Genomic DNA, 20,103 nt, shown 5'->3' with positions numbered 1-20,103 from the left:
TTCCAGACATACAAAAGTTTCTAGAATTTATATCCAGCAGAGCAGTACTATGAGAAATGTCATAGGGGCACCTGAGTTGCTCAGTCAGTCAAGCATCTAACTCTTGATTTTGGCTCATGTCATCATCTTTGGGTTGTGAGATCGAGCCTGTATCAGGCTTTATGCTGGGCATGAAGCATGTTTAGGATTCTCTCTTTCCCTCTGCCCCTCCCCGATTTGTGTTCTTTCTTTAAAAGTAAGTAAATAAATAAAACAAATAAATAAATAAATAAAATAAAAAAGCATTTGACAAAACTCAGCATAGCTTCCTGATAAAAACTTTCAGAAAACTAAGAATACAAGGGATTTCCCACCCAATAAGGAATAGTTATGAAAAACTTTTTTTTTTTTTAAAGATTTTATCTATTTATTCATGAGAGACAGAGAGAGAAAGGCAGAGACACAGGCAGAGGGAGAAGCAGGCTCCATGCAGGGAGGCCGATGTGGGACTCGATCCCGGGTCTCCAGGATCACGCCCGGGGCTGTAAGGCAGTGCTAAACCGCTGAGCCACCCGGGCTGCCCCTAGTTATGAAAAACTTATAACCAACATCATCTTTAATGATTAAAGATTGATGATTTCCTTTTAACACTGGCATCAACGTAAAAGTGTTTACTCTCACGACTTAGCATTAGAATAAATGTGCTAGTCAGAAAAATAAGGTAAGAAAAATAAAAGCCATACAGCCTGGAAAAAAAAAGTAAAACTCTCTTTATTCACAGAAAACATAAGAGTATATGTAGAAAATACCAATGAATCTATAAAAAACAACTAGAAGAGATAAGTGAGCTTAGCAAGTTGTAGGATACTGAATCATTATACAAAATACAACAACTTAAATTAGATAAACTATACTGTTTATATTAACAACAGCACATGAAATATTTAGGGATATATTCAACAAAAGATGTTCAAGACGTGTATATTAAATACTACAAAACAGTGTTGAGAAAATTATAAAGATATAACTAAGTGAAGGGATATATCAGGCTAATAGGTTGGAAGAGTCAATATCAATATTATTAAAATGTAGATTCTATATGACCAAAATCCTTGAAGGAATTTTTAGTAGAAATTGAGAAGTTGATTCTAAAATTTATGTATTGTGTCCACTTCTTGGCTATTGTGAATATGTTGTCATGACCATGAGTATGCAAATATCTCTTTGAGATCCTGATTTTTAATTCTTTAGGCTAAATACCTAGAAGTAGGATTGCTGGATCATGTGGTATTTCTATTTTATAACTTTTTTGAGGAAATTGCATACTGTTTTCTACAATGGTCGCTCCATTTTGTATTCTCACTAATGGTGCACAAGGATTCCAATTTCTCCACAACCTCTGCATAACTTGCTATCTTGATTTTTTTTTTTTTTTTGACAATGGCCATCCCAACAGATAAGAGGTGATATCTCCTGGTGCTTTTGATTTGCATTTCCTTGATCATTAGTGAAGTTGAGTGTTTTTTCATACACTTATTGGCCATTTTATGAATGGAGAAATATCTATTTGAGTCCTTTGCCCATTTTTAAATTTATTTATTTACTTATTTATTTGTTAGCACACATACCAAAATTGTTTCTTTTTGTTATTGAGTTTTAGGAGTTCCTTATATATATTTTGGCTCTTAATCCTTTATCAGACATATGATTAGCAAATATTTTCTCCCATCCCATAGGTTACTTTTTCATTCTATTGGAAGGAGGAATTACACAGAGGCACATGGAAACTTTTGGGGTGAATGTTTTCTTGAGTAAGGTTTTTATGGAGTATTTTATGGATATATCCACATATTAAAACTTCTCAAGTTGTACACTTTAAATATGTGCAGTTTGCTGCATGCTGATTACATTTCAATGAATTGTAACAAAAAAAAGAAAAAATAAAAACAAAACAAAACTCCAGAAATTAATTTACATTCTCTTACCTAAAGGTTTTTTTTTTTGTATTACATATACTATATATTATATACTTATTTGCAAAATAGCTGATTTCTTCATCTTGAAAACTTTGTTTCATGAATATATCTTAAAAATATTGTTACCAGTAGTTTTTTGTTCCTTACACAAACATCATAATTAAATATACATCATGCCAAATTCTGAATAAGCAAAATGGATTAACTTAAATTAGAAAGCACTCCAATGGAACAATCTTTGGCTTGACATTTTAAAATGTGCTAAAGTATTATGTGATTTCACAACTGAGAATTTTTATATTTTTGAGTGCCAGGCTAATCAGTTTCTCTCTTCATCCCTTTATGAAAGAAGGGGGCTGAAAGCCCCAGGAAAACTGGCTATGAGCAGAGAAAAGCCTGTTCTGTGCAAAAGAAGTCAGGGCTTTGGGATTTGAGGACCTTGTCTCTTCAAAACCGATATAGATGTTGGAAGATGAGCTGCAAAAGAAATGGACATATATGTCATCTCTACCATTGGCAAATACTAAAAAGATAGATCAACTATGGTAATAGGAAAAATAGCCAACACTTGACTCCCCCAAGTTTAAAAAATTCCTCCACCTACATTATTTTCTTTAATAGACACTGGTCATAGTCCCTGGAACAAAGTAAGTGCTCAATAAGAACTTGCAGAATGAATGGATTGAAATTCCTACTGGTGTCTAGTAGATTGTAGGCACTGCATATTTGAAGGTAATTTTCTATAATGTCTCACATTTGCACATCTTGTGAGCAGTGGTGCTGATTATGTTTATTACGAACTGACTTTTCAAGGATGCTTGTGTAGTAAAGGGCCTTGAAAGATAGAGATAGTGTCCCCCTCCAGAGCAATGGAGGGAGTTTAATAAATGGACCAGTATAATAAAGATGTCTCGTTTTGGGGCAGAAGTCTGACAACTTTACTTCCCATTATAAACAATTTGGGATCCTTATGCTGTTTTCATGTGTAGGCATATTTTTATCTTTTTGATGTCACACTGTGTAAACTGAGGCTTGAGGAAGTGGCACAAATGATGGTACTCTGGCTATTGCTATGAGTAACAAACCATCCTTTGTCTCCGACCCAGGAGTCTCATCTCTTCTGCCAGCATCTATCAGACTGTGGGAGGCTATGTGCTATTTACGAGTAGGTTAAAATCTCAGGCCCCTCAGAGTTCTTGACATGCCTTATACATGTGTTTTTTTTTTTTTTTTTTTTTTGCACAAGGTGCATAATCTCAGGAAAACTTTAAAAATCAGAATAAGCAGCCAACTCTATTGGGTAAAGAAAACAATATGCAAAATATAACCAAAGACATAACTTCCTCACCCTGCAGAACAAAGCTGCTATTAAGGGCTAAAATAGCCACTATTTTGCATTGGGGAAGAAGATGAAAAGTGAAAGAGCCTACTTGATGGTAAGGTAGCAGATCAAAATAATTATAGGGACCAAAGATACAGAAACTGCAACACAATAGAATCTTAACATGTGGAAAGTTGCAAATTAAGGAGAGGAAGTTGACTCAAGAAGCTTCCAAAGAAGTATTATGCTGACATCGATTCTTTCACAACCTCTAGAAGGAATTATAAAATATTGCAGAGTGGTTGTTTTTGAGTAGGCAAATGGGGTGGGAGAGAAATCTACATTGTATGTATTGAATTTTGTACCATCTGCAGGTAGTATTTTTCAAAAACTACATGTATAAAATTTAAAAAGCTTTTAAATAATTTTTTTAGGTAAGAAAGCATAAATTGTTTTTAGATTATAAAAAACTACACAGAAGGACTTTACCTTTTAAAAGATTTACTAAAAAAAAAAATAAAAGATTTACTGAGGAAACTGTTCGTTTTGGTGTGGCTGGCAATTTGGCTTTAGGGAGGTAAAAATGTCTTTACCTCTGGAATGGACTACTTTTGTTAAGGAAATGGTTCAGAATAGGCTCTTTCATTCTGGGTCAATAAGATCAGGAAATACTCACCCATTGCTCTCAGATAAAGATATGAGGTTACCTTGAATCTGAGAATGAACACATTGTGTTCTATTTAGTAAATGTCAATTAGATGTACATATTTTACTTCTAAAAAAGGGGACAGAAATAGTTTTCCTAAAAGATATCCAATCAGGACTATTAGTGTCCTCCACTGGGTTTGTTAAAGTATTGAATAAGGAAGAATTTGAGATGGTCCCTTCAGGAGCATAGAGTTTGTATTTTAGTTATCCTTCTGAAAAGTCAACAAGTTGAATCTGGCCAGGCTTAGAGCAATCACAAGAGAGGCTGGTTCTGGGCACAAAGGGTGGCTCATACTTAAATGTCTCTGGCCCTGTACCGACAGAACTACAATAGCAACCGCAAATGGGGCATTTGTCTGGGTGGTTCTGACTCCCATTGGAAGAAACTGTAGGGGCTTGTTGGGCTGTCTGACAAGGCTCAGATAACTATAACTGTGAATTAACTCATATAACTGTGAATTAACTAGTAAACAACCCTAGAGGTCCTTGGGAATCTCATTAGAACCCTGGAGAAAAAGATTTTTTTTTTTTTTTTTTTTTTTGCAGTTGTAGGATAGGACTTGGAATTGTACTAATAGTGAAAAGACCTTTTTGTGACCCTAAAATGTTGGAGTGAAATGTTTTGATTATTTGTTAGAATATGCTCATTCTTTGGTAATTTAGCCATTTAAGATATGAATAAAGTAGGGACTCCAGCTTGAGTCTAAGTGGGGTTTGAGTGTGATTAGAGTGAGATTATGGGTTATGCCCACCACATACCTGTATGTAGGAGCCTCGGGGACTCTTATTTGGGAAAGAATAAGCCAGTTTTGCTGAAAATACCCAGTGAAAAAAACTTAGTCATCAGTCAGGAAGACATACTCTGAATAGAATGTAGTCTCTATTGGGTTCATGTTTGTGTCCCGTGTAACTCAGAAGGGCTGTGAGAAACATAGGAAGAGGTGTTTCAGTGAAAGCTTCATAAAACATTGAGGTTGCTCCTAGGAGTGCTCTGGAATCCTGCTAACAAAGGCAAAAAGAAACAAGAGACTATTTGTCCCTTACTTTGATCCCTGCATAGATTAAGTGTCTGAAAAATCTGTACGGTTCTGCTGTAAGCCTAACCACCACTTTGGGTTGTGAGCAGAGCCTCCTTTCTCAAGTTGCTCACTTCCAAATTGAAGCCTCATTGTGAATCCTATATTGGTACAGTCTAGGTCACATGTTTGAGTCCTAGCTACAAGGGAGGATGAGTTTCCTGGGTTTTACCTTGTAGATGTCGGACTCTGAAGCTTAAAACCTTGCCAAAAGAAGAAGCTTTTCAGTGAGAAAACCCACAAGTGTCTACTACAACATGTATCTTGAAAGTTAAGCTACGAGAGTTGGAAGTTCTTATTTTAATATGCAAAGTAAGAGAAGTAGTCTTGAAAATGTTTTAGTCATACCTACTTTTCTTCCTTCTTTCTTTCTTTCCCTCTTTCTTTCTTTCTTTCTTTCTTTCTTTCTTTCTTTCTTTCTTCTTTCTTTTTCTTTCTTTCTTCTTTTTTTTTTCTTTCTTATTTTATTTTTAAGTCATCTCTACGTAGACCCAACATGGGGCTTGCACTTACAACCCCGAGATCAAGAGCTGCATGGACTACTGACTGAGCCAGGCAGGCATTCCTACATATTACTTTAGATGCAGGTAATTACTGGGACCAGGGATCTTATATTTAAAATGGGATCCATATATTTCTGGAGTCGTGTGGAAAATGTTGGGTTAGCACTAAGGGATAGGAAGCTGATAAGCATGAGGACTCAGAACTCTCTCAAGGAGAGGAATTCTTTCTTGTCATAGAAGTTGCCACTTGGAAAGGGGAATTCTAATGCAACCTATCTGTGTTATTTAGATTTATCTCCCAGGCTAGCCCTCTGGGGTCTCATGTTTGAGTTCTATGTGGGCCAGGAGAAACAGGAAATGATTTTCATCAAGAGACTAAGTGAATGTCCAAGTGGGTGTATACAGTGGGGAGAGGTATCTCCGCAGCTTCACAAGTACTGTCCCCCTCCATTGGCTGGAGGAGGAGCAGACATAGAGTCCAGTAGAGGCTTGAGGAGAAGTGGGCCACAGAGGACCATGCAGGGCGTGTGGGACCACCTGACAAAACACCCATGGGGAATCCTCAAAATACTTAGGAGAGGGTCTTAGGATATAGATGAAAAAGTAAGTAAAATTTGAGTAATTACTTTTTAGGTGACCTAGAATTTGGAGAAAAATCAGATCATGCACATATTTCGGTTAAAATTTATCATTATATTGTTGGGGTTGTTTGTGGCCACCCAGAACTGTTTCCATATGCAGAAGAGTCACTGCTCTAACAGAATTAAAAAAAAAAACTGGAAAAGGATTTCATTTTAATTGGTACCTTATCATGTATTTAAAACAAACACTTAGATATTAATGTATCTTAGTGATGGATGCCTATTAGCAAAAATTAATTGGTTTTATGGAGGAAAGTATAAATCTATCAGACCTTAAGAAAATGTACGATATAAAAGAAACTATTTTTAGTGTTTAAATTGAATTGCTGGTATATTGCAATATTTCAAAGGTCCCTGGCGAGAGATTTGCCTATATTCTTGAACTTCACTTTATTGAAAAAAAATTCCAATGTTATAAAACTTGAATATTTTCAGGAAGCAAAAAGCATTTTCAAATAGAAGTTGTTCAAGGAACATTAGGTCTCTTATTGCTTGAATCAATGGGAACAAAGCTAAATGGTTTTAGAAAAAGGTTTGAAGCGACCAAAAAGATAATCTTTCTTTTCTTCTGGTAGTCGATTTGAATGATGAACAAGTGTAGTGAAATGTTTAGCTGTTAAAATTTGACTTTATTTACACATTAAATTACAAAATAAAAGGAAGCCCTCTGTCATTTAAATTTCCTACTAGGTTTATAATTTTACCAGAGCTGAAAACAAATGAATATTTTTGCAATAAGATTTTCAATAAGAGGAAGGACGAAACAAAACTTCAGCAATTAAAATATTATAAAATTAATTTCAAACTGGAGCTTTCATGCTTCTGGTAAAACTAATTTTTAAATAGGGAAGTTTAAAGGTAAAATTGTATTATTGAAAACAAAAGCCTTCTGAAATACAAAGATTTTTCTGCTGTTTGCTTAGTAAGGGAAACTTTCTCCTTTAACTCCGTTCTCTTTTGTGTTTGATCAAAGTGGTCAGGGTCAAGTGCACAGACCTGTTACATGAGATACACATCGGAGAGTAAAGGTCAGTAAGAGCTAAAGCAGAGAGGCTTTCTGGACTGAAGCCCAACAGGGCTGAGGTACTTAGAAATAAAGAAGGCTGACAAACTCCTTTAATTCAGGGTCAGGAATATAATCTGCTTGGTGATGTAGCTGATTTATAAAAGGAGCTTTATTCTGGTCTACCTTGAAGGGGAACACAATGAATGTATTTGAATGTATTTGGTTATTTATGTATTTTTATATATTTATAAATATATTTATATTTATGTATAAAATATATATTATGACATATATCATATGTAAGATAACATAAGTATATACCAATATACTTATATATTTGATTTTATACTGCTCATAATTTAAATTTCACCTTGACATATTTCTGTTTCAAAATTTAATAGACAGAAAAGACTCTTTTAAGTGAGCGTGGTGACCATGAAAGAAAAGTTAGTATTTAGAGACTGCTTTAGTACAAGAAATGCTGATTTTCAGGGTAATTTTCTCAGTGGCAAGGAAAGTACACTTTAGTGAACTAAGTCAGAAGTCCAAAGCATGACTCAAGCTTGAATTTTATCCCAGAGTTCCTCATGGATATCTGGCTGCAGGGACAGTGAATCAGAGCAGCTGCCTTGGGCTCCCTGTCTTCTGGGATCTCGAGTGGCTGGAAGGATGGTGGTATTCAAAAAGCCACCTCCTTGTTAAAATTACTTACCTCATTTCACATACCCCATTATCAAGCAAAGTGAAAAAAAGTGTTTATCCACCTATATGACTCCATGTGCTTTGTAACATGACTTCTTCAGTGAGGCCTCCTTTGATCTTTCAAAATTGACTTAAAAAAAAAAACTTATGCTGTATTAGGTACAAATATTCTCTTCCTTTTCTTTCTCTGATGTTTGTCCCCACTGAGCCTTTTCATATTTGAGAAACCTATTTCTGTGATAGATTGTATTGCTTGTCATCAGTTCTTCCTTTTCTCCCTGTACTTGCTATGTTCATGTGGGTATAATATGCTTTCTAGACCTGTTGATGTTGGGATTGACCAGGTCTTGACCTGATGTTGGGAATGACCACTATGGCTAGTGGAATATGGGAAGAAATCACTATTGTGATTCCAATCTGAAGAGATGTTGTAGGTTTCTCTTAATGGCTGGGACTCTCATCTGCTACAAGATGAGCAGATGCTTGGTAGCTACCTATCTCAGTATAGGGATATGTAGAGCAGAAATAAAGCTGACCTACATCTTAAAGCTGATCTGTTTAGCCAATTTGTAAACCTGTGGATAAGAAATCAATGAAAGCTTTTTGTTGTAAACTGCTGAGATTTTGGAGATATTTGTTATACAACAATATCACAGCAGAATCTGACTAATACAATGGCAACTTTTCAATTTTCAAACTTTGAAATCTACAGAAACATGAAAGAAGAATAGAATGAGTACTAGTATGCTCTTCACTTAAATTTAACAATTGTTAACATTTTGTAATTTTTATCTCTAAGTATTTGGGGGAGCACTGAAATTAAGTTGTAGGCATCATGATACTTCACTAAAGCTAAATGCTTTAGCTTTTCGCTCTAAGAATAAGGACATTCTTTCATTCAACAAAATTCAAACTAAGTTATAAATATTAAAAAACTGTTAATTTTATCTTAGAAGAAATGCATAAAAATGACCAAAACGAAGTGATCTAATACTATTGTCTTAGTCAACCTGAGCTGTCATAACAAAATATCATAGACTGAGTGGCTTAGACAACAGAAATTTATTTTTTTACCATTCAGGAAATTGGCAGCCTGAGATCAGGGTGCCAGAGCATGGGGGGGTTCTGGTGACAGCTCTTTTCCTGGTTTGCAGATGGCTGCCTTCTTGCTATGTCTTCCCATGACAGATATAGTTCTCTGGTGTTTTTTCTTATAAGGACCAGTCCTATCATGAGAGCTCCACCCTCATGAACTCTTCTAAGACTAATAACCTCCTGAAGTTCCCAAATATCATCACACTGGGGGTTTGAGCTTTAGCATATCAGTTTTTTTGGGGGGAGGCATAATTCAGTCCACAGTAACTACATGAAAGGTCACCTAGTATAGAGATACAAGACGTAGAAAGCAACGATAGCCCGTCCATAGTGAGTCACAACTGTCCAACAGCTTCTTGGAAAACATTATTTTCAATTTTTAAATGGTAAGTAAAGATAATGATTTATAAGTGTAGCTACATATATTTTATCAGCATTACTGAGGGTTTAGGCAATGAGGTGTTTTAAGCTATCTAAGTTTAGTGGTACATAAATCCATCCAGTGCTAGCATGCCAGAGAGTATAAAGAATTATAGGCTGGCATGAATTCCTAATGTGACTCAGCATAATGTGTGATGCCTGCTGAAACACTTTCGAGTGAATTGATGAAGATTTCCGTAGGCCACACTCCTTTAAACTGCATGCTCAAGGTTGTTTCTTATACTTCAGCAATGAAGTCCTACACAAATGTGCAGAAGAAGGATAAAAATCACAGACACGTGCGGATTAGAGATGAAAAACAGTACGCAGCAGGCTCATGAGTTTACCAGTCAGACCTGGGTTTGAATGCTTTCCCTGGTTGATTATATTGAGTAAATTTCTTAACACTTCTGTGCTTAGTTTTCTCATCTATAAAATACAGATAATAATACCTACCTTTCAAGCTTTCATTTAATGGCAAAGGCTTAACTAAATACAGTTATTAATATGTTAATATTTTTGGCTTTCTTTGCTCTGTAATCTTCTAACCACAATGGACATGGGTCTTTGCTCATTTAGCTTCTCTTTCCTCTTCTGCTGTCTGAGGAGAAAGACTTTTCTGGCAGATGTGGTAGTAACAGAGGGAAAATAAGAGGAAAACCAAACTGTCAGAGCAGCAGGCCAACCTCACGCTGGCAGAGGGCAGCGTGCATTAGGAAGCCAAAGCACATGCTGGGAGGGAGCAGTGGTGGAAACAGATGTGGATGGAAGGGACAGTCATAGGGGTGGGATATAGAGGTGACAGCTAGCTCTTCTGGGAGTGTACTTGGGTGTGAAGCACTGTGTCCATGGGCTGTCATATATTTTCTTAAACATAACTTTGGGTTGGAATCCAGATGTAACTGAACCCAACTCTTGTCCTGGAATGTGGGAGTTACGATTCAACAGGAAATATGAGTAAAGCTCCTAATGCAATACCTTGCACATGGAGGTGGTTGGTAGGTGAGCCTTTTAGTTCGTTTTTAGAGACAGCACCAAAGCCACGTGGTCTAGGAGTTCTCCCACTTTATTGTGAAAACCACCCAAAGTGTTTAAAACTTAGCTCCTGGCTCTCCTATCTATGAATTCTGGCTCAGAAGGTCTGAGATGGGACCAAGAACGTTTGGTCCTTCTTCTTTCTTCCTCTATATTTCTTCTCTGTTTTTAATAAACATTCCTATGATTCAGGTGGTCTAGGGTCTATAACTTGAGTCTAGACTCAGCTGCCATCATTTGGTGGTTCCTCTTCCTGGAGCCATTCTAGCTACTCTTATGTGTACAATAAAGGGTGTACAAGAATATTTGTTGCAACATTTTGTAGAGGATAAACATTAGAAGAAGTCTAAATAGCCCCCACTTGATGAATAGTGAACAAATGTAGGGTGTAGTCATATAATGGAGTATTATGCAACGATTAAAGAGATTAAGGGAGAGCTGTATGTTCTGATATGGAAAAAAAATCTCTAAGATATAGTGCTTAGTGAAAACAAATTACAGAGCAAGAGGTACAATGTGGAACCATTTATTAAATATAAAGTGAACAAAACTATATTAAACTATAGTTTATAAGTAGCTATGTATATGTGGACATATATAGATCCTTAAAGACTTGGAAGGATTCATATGTGATAACAGTGCTCACCTTGGAGCAGCAGAAGCAGGAGACAACAACTGGGGTGTTGTTCCCTGGAATGCTTTATGTGTTTACAGAGAAAATGTATTAATATATTACTTGTGTCATTAGAAGTCTATGAAAAAAAGACCTAGCCCAACTTCTCCATTTTATAGATGAGGAAACTGATATTTTCTTGCAAGGATCTCAGCGTGATAAACTCAAAGATGGACTTCAGTGAGCTTGATTGCTTATTCCAGGGCATGAGCTTTCTTCCTCATGCCCGGTTGAACTTAAATTTATGAGGCAATTTAGATGAAGATGTGGGAGCCACAGACATATGTATACATATATCTCCTCAGTATCAAGGGGCAGTGGCTGCTAAGGAGAGGCAAGCTAGAGGTTGGCTGGGATACTCTAGGTAGAGGCTTGATTAAATTTGCATTTTGGGGGTCCAGCAGTGATCAGGACCCCAGAAACATTAAAATGAGGAGGAGGCAGATAGCTTTCCTAATGCCCATTAATTTACAATGAAAAATAAACCACATGGGCCACTATACTCGCATCAGTTAGTCTGTAGCATTTTCTCCAAGCCAGCAAGTTATAAGGGAGGCCAAATGGTAATTAGAAACCCACTGTAACTTACCCTGAGCAATCACTGTGTCGAATTATTTGAAGTCTTATGACAGCATATTCTCTCTGAGGGCAGAGACAGGAAGCACTTGGTAAGTGTGGAATCAGGATGAGAGGATTTACATTAATCAAATATTTCATGGCTTCTGGTTAAGCTAATCAGCTGCATCCAGTTCATAATGGGGATCAACTTACTAATGGGACTGTGATACTTAAGTCCCATTGGCTTCAGCTCCTTGGGACTGTCTGGATGGGTACTAATTCTTTTTGTGCCTCATGGACTCCTTTTTCTATGTTTTGATGATTGAGCAGTCCTCGTCTATAGGTCCAGTCTTAGATACGTTAATATACTTGATCACATCACCATTTTGCTTGTCTGGGATTTAATTTGGTTGTCTTTGGAACTGTGTTCTGATCCATTTTGTGTCACCCTGACAGCCTAATGCTTGTTGCCATCTCAGAATCTCTCCATTTGGGATGCTCTTGCCTATCTTCTGGTTTCCTCCACCTCCGCGGTTCTTTTTCATTCAGGTTGCAGCAGTTTAAATGTCAGCTTGTCAGAAAGGTCTTCTGTGAGCATCTAGTTTAAAGAAGCCACTGAGTCATTCTCCATTACTTCATTTTATTTTAGTTTGTGCATAATGCTTGCTAGCTTATTAGCATCTGATATTTACCGTTTGCATCTTTTTGTTTTAAATTTTGTCTCTCCCATTAGGATATAACCTCCATGAAAGTAGGAGCCCTGTCAATCTTTCTCCTGCTCTGTGCCCAACACGTAGAGCAGGTACTTGGCAGGTTCTTGTGAATTCTGGTATGCTTGTTTGCATGCTGGCTGGCTGAATGAGTGATCTATCAAGAGGCTGATAGTACTTTTGTAATTTTTAGTTTCTTGGGGACATCTTATTGTAGTCCCAACCAGGATGACACAGGTATCTTCCTAGAAATGAACCTGGGCAAGAATCTATAAGTCTTGGTCAATTTTCAGTGGATGGCAGGCCCATGCAGTAATAGGGACAGTGGTGGCGAGTGTGTTTGTTCAGAAGTGTTACCCAAGTGGTTGTTCTCTAGCATTGAGGGCTCACTCAGCAATGGAAGCAGATACCCAAATGCTGTCTGAATAGAAGATTCCAGTGGACATCCTTCAGAAAAATGTAGTATTTACTAAACAGGAGAGTTGTTTGACATTATGATGTCATGACCTTAAAGTATTAGGATGAAAGATAATTCCTTAAACCAAGGGGACTGGCAGACAAGGTCAGGCCAGTGAAGAGCTAAGACTTCAGTGTTCCCGAGGCATTTGCCTTTTATCAGATTTCAGAGCCTTTCTTCAGAGTCAGAAAAAGTCACCACTCCCCTCATCAAGGGCACTCACCTCTCATTGGGTAGGGGCAAATCTTGAAAGAAATAAAACAGACCCCTGTCTAATGATAAATGAGATTGAATTTTCCAATGTGCCTTCTAGGAGAGGGATTACTGATAAGGAAACATCCATAAGGTAGGTGATGATTACAAACATTGATTTATTTTATCTTCCATCAGGCCTCTTGCAATAAGATCCCAGGCTTAAAAAAGTCCCGTTGATATAATTTGCCTCAAGGAAATAAGAATATGAATAGAAATGATAAAAGCATGCAACTGATAGAAGGCAGTCTATCCTCTACGGTATTAAATCTATTTTTTGTATTGATTTTTGAAATGTGGAAGGTTGTGGTCTGGAGTATAGAATCATTTTTAATTTTAAAGCCCCTAAGTTTATGAATATCTGTGAGATAAGTAGAATAAATAAATTCTAAAGGGAGATGGCAATATATTGAGATTACTGGGATAGAACTACATATTTTTGTTTCCATGCACTATTTAATCCCCTTTCAGATATGATGTGCAATGAAGGTCTTAAACAATCAGCTTTTGTTTAGGTTATAATAGTGTGGTATATCTTCAGTTAAGATGATGTAGGTAGTTGCATGAAAAATATGGTTTCTATCATAACAATTATCTGGTAAGGAGAAAAGACATTTTGCTTTAAAAATGTGTTATGCCTGTGGTATTTTACAGAACAATTATGAATAAAAACACAAATTTAAACATGCATTTAGCTTTCTATGATAGAATTAGTGGAACATTACATTTCCAGATCTATTAGTCATTTTATTTTCCCTCTCTTCTCTAAAGGATCTATAATTCACGAATAAAAATTAACTGCTGGCTTAAACTTCACTTGAGGGTTTTCGGGACAGAAACTAATTTTTATATATCATGTTCTTGCTGCCAGTGTTTAGGAAAACTCACTATTGGATGCCAAATGCTATTTGCATTTTTGAAATTTCATAAAGAACTCTAGCATTTATTTTCTATTTTGTAGAAGCCCATTTTTCTGATGGCATATCTGCACATATGCAGAAAATGTGTGCTAAATGTAGGAATGAAGTCAGACAAGTCATAGACGGAGAAATCTTATCTAAAGATCTTTCTGAGAAATAGTATTCTTTCTGAAATTCACATTTTATCCCTTCCTCTTCTAGTCTTCCTGCTTAAAGTCCATTGGCAGAAACCCAAATTAAAACTAATAGCTATATTTTTTAATCCTTAAAAAACAATTAACTAGCGATATACAAAGTATGACTTAATTAGGCCAAAGGTAGGAAAGAAGAAATTCAGTTCAAACATGACATCTTTGATCTCATTTCCTTTATTGTTGAATCAAGACTAGACACTTGGTCGCTCTTTTCAATTTCTGGGTTTTGTGAGATATTAAGCAAGAGTCCATATTAGAAAAACTTTATTTTCATTTATGTGATCCCTACTGTAGTGATATGACATTTACTATAATTTAGTCTTACTGGGTAGTTTATAAGATTTGAAATCTAAGGGCTTTGCATAATTTCCTTCCTAGTGTTTTAATTGACATTCCGCTATAATGAACCCCACAGACCATTACCTGGCTAATTGCTTGAGTTACAGAGCTTATACAATGCCATTCTTTGTCCTTGGTCTTTTGGGGTATTAAATAGCAAGGCTGTCCTGAAAGAGAAAGTGACTGCTGGTTTTCATGTGAAGCATTAACATCTTGGTAGCTTTTTCAGGGACAGACTCCCTTCTGTTCTTCTCTGGGGTTGATACCAAACCTGATATTTATCAGAGATACCGTTATTCTGGGATTCTCCATTCTCCCTGGGAGAGCCCTTGACCTCTGCAGGGTCTTCTTAGAGCCACTGCTACAGGTAGAGCTTTCCGTGACCTCATTCTGAAGTCCTGGCATAGACCCCGGAGCAGGTGACAAAATAAAGATAGAATACCATTTAATTACCGACTACTCTATTTAGAATTGGTTGGGAAAAGAGTGTAACTACTTTAGACCTAGAAAAGCCTCTATTTCTGGCTCATCTAGTCCAAACTTACTGTTTATAACATAGGGACCCTGAGCCCTAAGTGGCAAAGTGACTTGGCCCATGTCTCATGCAGTTGCTAGTGACCCAGGCTCAGGGCTCCCTTTCATGGACTTTGCAGAACCCAGATCCATGAGCCTAAGGCCAAATTACAGAGTTTGAGCAAAGGAGGAAGGTGCTAGGAGCAGCATGTCAGCACAGCCCGGATAAATACAGTGCGGCCTATATCCTTCCATGTTTCGGCCTTTTTAAAGTGTTGGTACAGGTCAGGGATGATGGCCTTTTGAGTGCTGAGGAACAATTAAGGGTTTTTCAAAAAATTTTTGAGAACTAGAGACAGGGTAGGAACTAACTCCAATACCTGTAGGTCTGGACTGATTTCTCTTGGTAACTTCTGATTAAAATGTTTCTATGGTGTCCACTCTAAGCTTGATTTAAGTTGTTTATCGGCTCTGAAACTAGTTCAGATTCCAATGGGCAGGAGAGCCTGATAACATTTTGGGATGTACGCAATGTCTGTTGAGAAACTTCTGACTTTCCAAATGTTCGTTTATGAGGCAGAGCCCTGGAGTAGGTTCAGAACCCTGGATTGAAGAAAAAGGGAGAAGGATCTTAAACACTTCAGAAATTAAAGACAAATGGAAGTTTGGTAATTGGAAATATTTTTATAATAAAGCATTTCTTTCATGACGTATCTTTGGTAGTTTTACTTCATATTTGAGTTCCCTACATCTGAGCATGTGAGTAGGCTGATGAAAGGAGCAACACACGTCCGTCAACACCAAGGAGCAAGGCTATCAATGGACGGTAAGTTGCTAGTGATGAAAATTCTGAATCTAGCGTGTCATCTGCAAACAAGCTTTTCCTTCAGAGACCAAATCCTTTTCTTTAGAATGCTCCAATCTGTTAGATTCTGAAGCTTCCCCAGAACCCCCCCTTCAGGTAACCTCTGGCTAATTGTTGGTGGACCCGATGGAGCAGGAATAAGGACCTCCTATCCCTTTTCTGTAGTGATTCCCTACAGAGGAATCCTACAACAGGCATTCTGCATGGTCTCCAGAAAGGTAAAGTGGTTTGCTTAGGTTTGTATACACTTATTTAATGGCATATAAATAATATATATCAAGGAAGTAGGAAAGTCTCCTTGAAATCTCTGCTTCATGGAGGAAGTTTGACACCGAACTCGGTTTGGCTTCATCATAGATTCTTATTAATATGCCATGATCCCTTTATTAACAAAAGGGTATTGTGAGCACACGTAAATTTTAAATTCAGTTTTCCAACAACAACTTTGATAGATCATTAACTGCTACCGGGACCAACTAATAAACAAATAAGTGAACAAATCAATCATGTTCAGACTCCATTGCTTCTTTTTCTTTTTTCAATTAATGGACTTTAGTGTTTAGACTAGCTCTAGGTTTATAGAAAACTGGAGCAGGAAGCACATCCAGTTCCCATCTCCTTCCCCTCCCCTACCTTTTGCCACTGGCCCCCCTGCTGTCTCATCAGCCTGAAGATGTTCACACTGTGCTTTCCCCACATCCCTTCCATCCCTAACGTAGGCAAACTATTTCAGCAGACAAACCCAGAGTTCCTGAGAAATGAAAAAAAAAAAAAGATGAAATAGAGTTGTAATAATTTTGTTCTTGGCTTTGCCTAATCCCATCCTTAAAGGTTTCTTTTAGATTTTGGAGATGTGGGATGAGGGCTTATTTTTATGTCTAAATTTAATGTATATTTTTAACCTGTCTACTCATCCATGTGGGTGAGCTCGCTTTTCCACCAACCAGTCCCCTGAATGGTTACTTTGTCCCGCCCTGTTTTGACTGCTCCCAGCTCTGCTGAGTGCAATTCCTTCTCTGCACCCAGTCCTGTACCACCGGCCTCGTGTGCCATTTGGAACATTCTGCTTCCTGTCATACTGCCTTGATTTAAGACAAGGTGGGAGGAGAAGAGGAATAACTGAGAAAGTGGTGGCATGTATTGAGAAAAAAAAAAAGTATCCACATTTGCTGCTGGGCTTTTTTTTTTTTTTTTTTACAGTGTCAGATCCTAAACCAAAGCCAATCCCTTTTATCTAACAGAAAAATGCTGAGAATGTTTTTATTTTACTGCATCCTTGTTAAATAGAAGAAGCATTTAGTGTGGTGGAATGTAATATTATATTCAGTGTGCTTAATAAAATTGTAATGGATTCACTTATTTAGACACTCTGGGAGAAGTCATCTCCCATCGGATAATAGAAATTATGGTGCTTTTGCTGCATCTATCAACACAAAGGGATGAGCAAAGCTTATCAGAGCTGATTACAAGTACTCTGGAATTGCCCTTAAACAAATAAAGCGAGAAATAAGAATCTGCAGTTACAAAATTTCTCCTTCTTCCCTTTGACGGCATTACATTTGTGAATGAACCCAAAGCCTGGGTCTTAGAAGGCCCGAGTTCCCTGGAAGAACGAGGTGGGAGGAAACAGCTTATCAGAAATCCTCCCTCCAGGTTGCTTAGCATTGAAGGCTCAACACCAGGCATGTTACAAGGGAAAGGAGGATCCTTTGATGGATGGATGTAGCTCTCCAGGAAAGAGAAGGAAGTCATGGTACCAACTGTCCTTCCCCGTTTTCTTTTTCCTCACACCCTCTCTACCACACCCATGTTGTGGGACCTGCCTCCTGAGGGTAAATGCACAGAAGTGTGCTTGACCGTGGTCATCCCTTGTAGCTGCTGCCTCTAACTCTCCACTCCACCTCCTGTTACTTACTGAAGAGGGGAAGTCAGCGGGGAGGCTGACATCCCTGCAAGATGAACAAGCCTTGAGGTCATCCCTTGTCTTGACTGGAGCTCAGGAGTCTTACAACCCTGCCTCTTCTCCTTCCATACCCGAGCACCGGGAAGTCCTCTCAGCCCAACCCAGTTCATCTCACTCAAGCTGTTATATCAGCAGTTGGGGCTAAGATCTCACTTTGCTCCTAAAATCCACTCAGAGAAGCTAGGGATTCATTACTCTGGTTTTAGGGAGGCACAAGTTAACAAGCATTATTTCTATGCAAACATTTGTGTGTCTAGGTTGTGCTGTCTGGTGCAAAATTATCTCAGATTCATTGTGCATTTTAAACTAAAACCTTGACCCATGACTGGACCTCATCTCATGTTTCTAAAAGAAAATAATTATTAATTATATCCTTTGAGAATTTTCTCACATATAGACTTATACTTTGCTCTCTTTATCTTCATTTTCTCAAGGTGATATATGTTAAAACCACAGTTCTATGGGGTCTTCTAGACTCAAACTGTAAAGTTAAATTCTTTTTTTTTTTTAAAGATTTTATTTATTTATTCATGACAGAGAGAGAGAGAGAGAGAGAGAGAGAGAGAGGCAGAGACACAAGCGGAGGGAGAAGCAGGCTCCATGTAGGGAGCCCGATGTGGGACTCCATCCTGGGTCTCCAGAATCACACCCCAGGCTGAAGGTGGTGCTAAACCGCTGGGCCACCAGGGCTGCCCTAAAATTAAATTCTAATTCAAGTTGAAAAATGCACTTTTCAGATGGATTTTAAATAACATAATGATTATTTTCTTCAATGGGTTGATCTTTCAATTTGTGAAGTAATGGCCACAAACTTCTGAGCCTCCCTGGTCTCTTGTTGTCTGGACTATGACAGCTCCCATTTGCTTTTACTGCTTCCTGTTTTGTCTCAACTGCAACCACCCTCCACACAGCAGCCAGGGTCTCTCCCCTGCTTGAACATTCAGTGACTTCTTGTAGTCTGTAGAACAAAACCCAAATCCTTGTGATGGTCCATAGCAACTGCACGGTGTGTTTTGAAAGAACATGCCAGGCTCCCCTTCTCTCACCCCGTACATTCCAAGCCTTAGGGCTCCCTGTTCTCTCTGTGCCAGGGTGCATTTGGCTCCTGATACTTGGAAATCTCTTCTTGCTTCTCCGGAGACTAGCTCCTTCTGATTCGTCAGCGTTCCTCCTCAGGACTTCCTATCAGCTTAAGTGCTCCTTCCTCAGATAGGCTTTCTCTAAGAACCTGTCTGAAACAATCTTTCTTTGTCACTCTTTATCAAATGCCCCTATTTATTTCCTCCATAGCGCTTATTACAGTGTGAAATATTGATCATTTTTACCATCTGATATTTGTCACTGCCATTAGAAGGTAAGCTCTATGACAGCAGATATTTTTTGCTCTAACTCCTGCATATAATCCAATGTCTGCCTCAGAGGAGGCGTTTAATAAGCATTTGTTGATGAAAGAAGGAAAGAATAATGTGAAACTTGGGTATGAGAAGGAACACAGCGTGGAATATTGGTCACAATGAAATGGGAGAAATTATTATTATTATTATTTTTGAAATGGGAGAAATTAAAAGTAACTATTAAGATAAGAAAGGAATGCTGTATACATAGAAGTTCATCTTATAATTGTATATAACTATACAGGGGTTGAGGAAAGATTGCTCTGTATAAATTCAGAAAGGTCATCATTTTTGTAGCCTGATATATCCATGTGCTTCAAATTATTTCAAAGTCTGTACATTTATACTTAAATCAGTATTCAAAAATGCACCTGGAATACAACATTGTTGTGGCTTACGTATTTGTAGACTCAGAACATTGTGAGAAGATCTTTTTTTTTAAGATTTTATTTTTTATTTTTGGGGGCGAAGGGCAGAGAGAGAAAGAATCTCAAGCATACTCCCCACTGAGCATGGAGCCCAATGAAGGGCCTGATCTCATGACCCTGAGATCATGACCTGAGCCAAATTCAAGAGCCAAATGCTTTACCTACTAAGCCACTCAGGAACCCCTACAGGAGGATCTTTTGACAAAACTTTTTGGGATATAATCGGATCCAGCTAGTTTCTAAGAGACTAAGATGTTATGGGTGGCCAAGGAATGAATGGGATAAGAAAAAAGAGAACATAGGATTGGATATAGGACAGGATAAAACAGGCTGGATATTTATAATAAAGAAAGTAGAGATAAAGTAAATGGAGAA

At 37.7% G+C, this 20,103-nt stretch overlaps 1 protein-coding gene across 1 annotated transcript in view; it reads left to right on the top strand.

The window, feature by feature from the left end:
• The first annotated feature begins 7,214 nt into the window (after nt 1-7,214).
• OTOL1 (otolin 1) overlaps nt 7,215-20,103 on the top strand; it is a 29,894-nt gene continuing 17,005 nt past the window's right edge. Inside the window, exon 1 of the mRNA XM_041731525.1 lies at nt 7,215-7,232. The gene's annotated coding sequence lies outside the window, so the exon portion shown is untranslated. The remainder of the gene's footprint in view (nt 7,233-20,103) is intronic.

This window comes from Vulpes lagopus, chromosome 17, assembly GCF_018345385.1.
Source record: "Vulpes lagopus strain Blue_001 chromosome 17, ASM1834538v1, whole genome shotgun sequence".
NCBI lineage: Eukaryota > Metazoa > Chordata > Mammalia > Carnivora > Canidae > Vulpes > Vulpes lagopus.
Note: the sequence above shows the minus strand (reverse complement) of the source record. Positions and strands in the feature narration are given on the sequence as shown.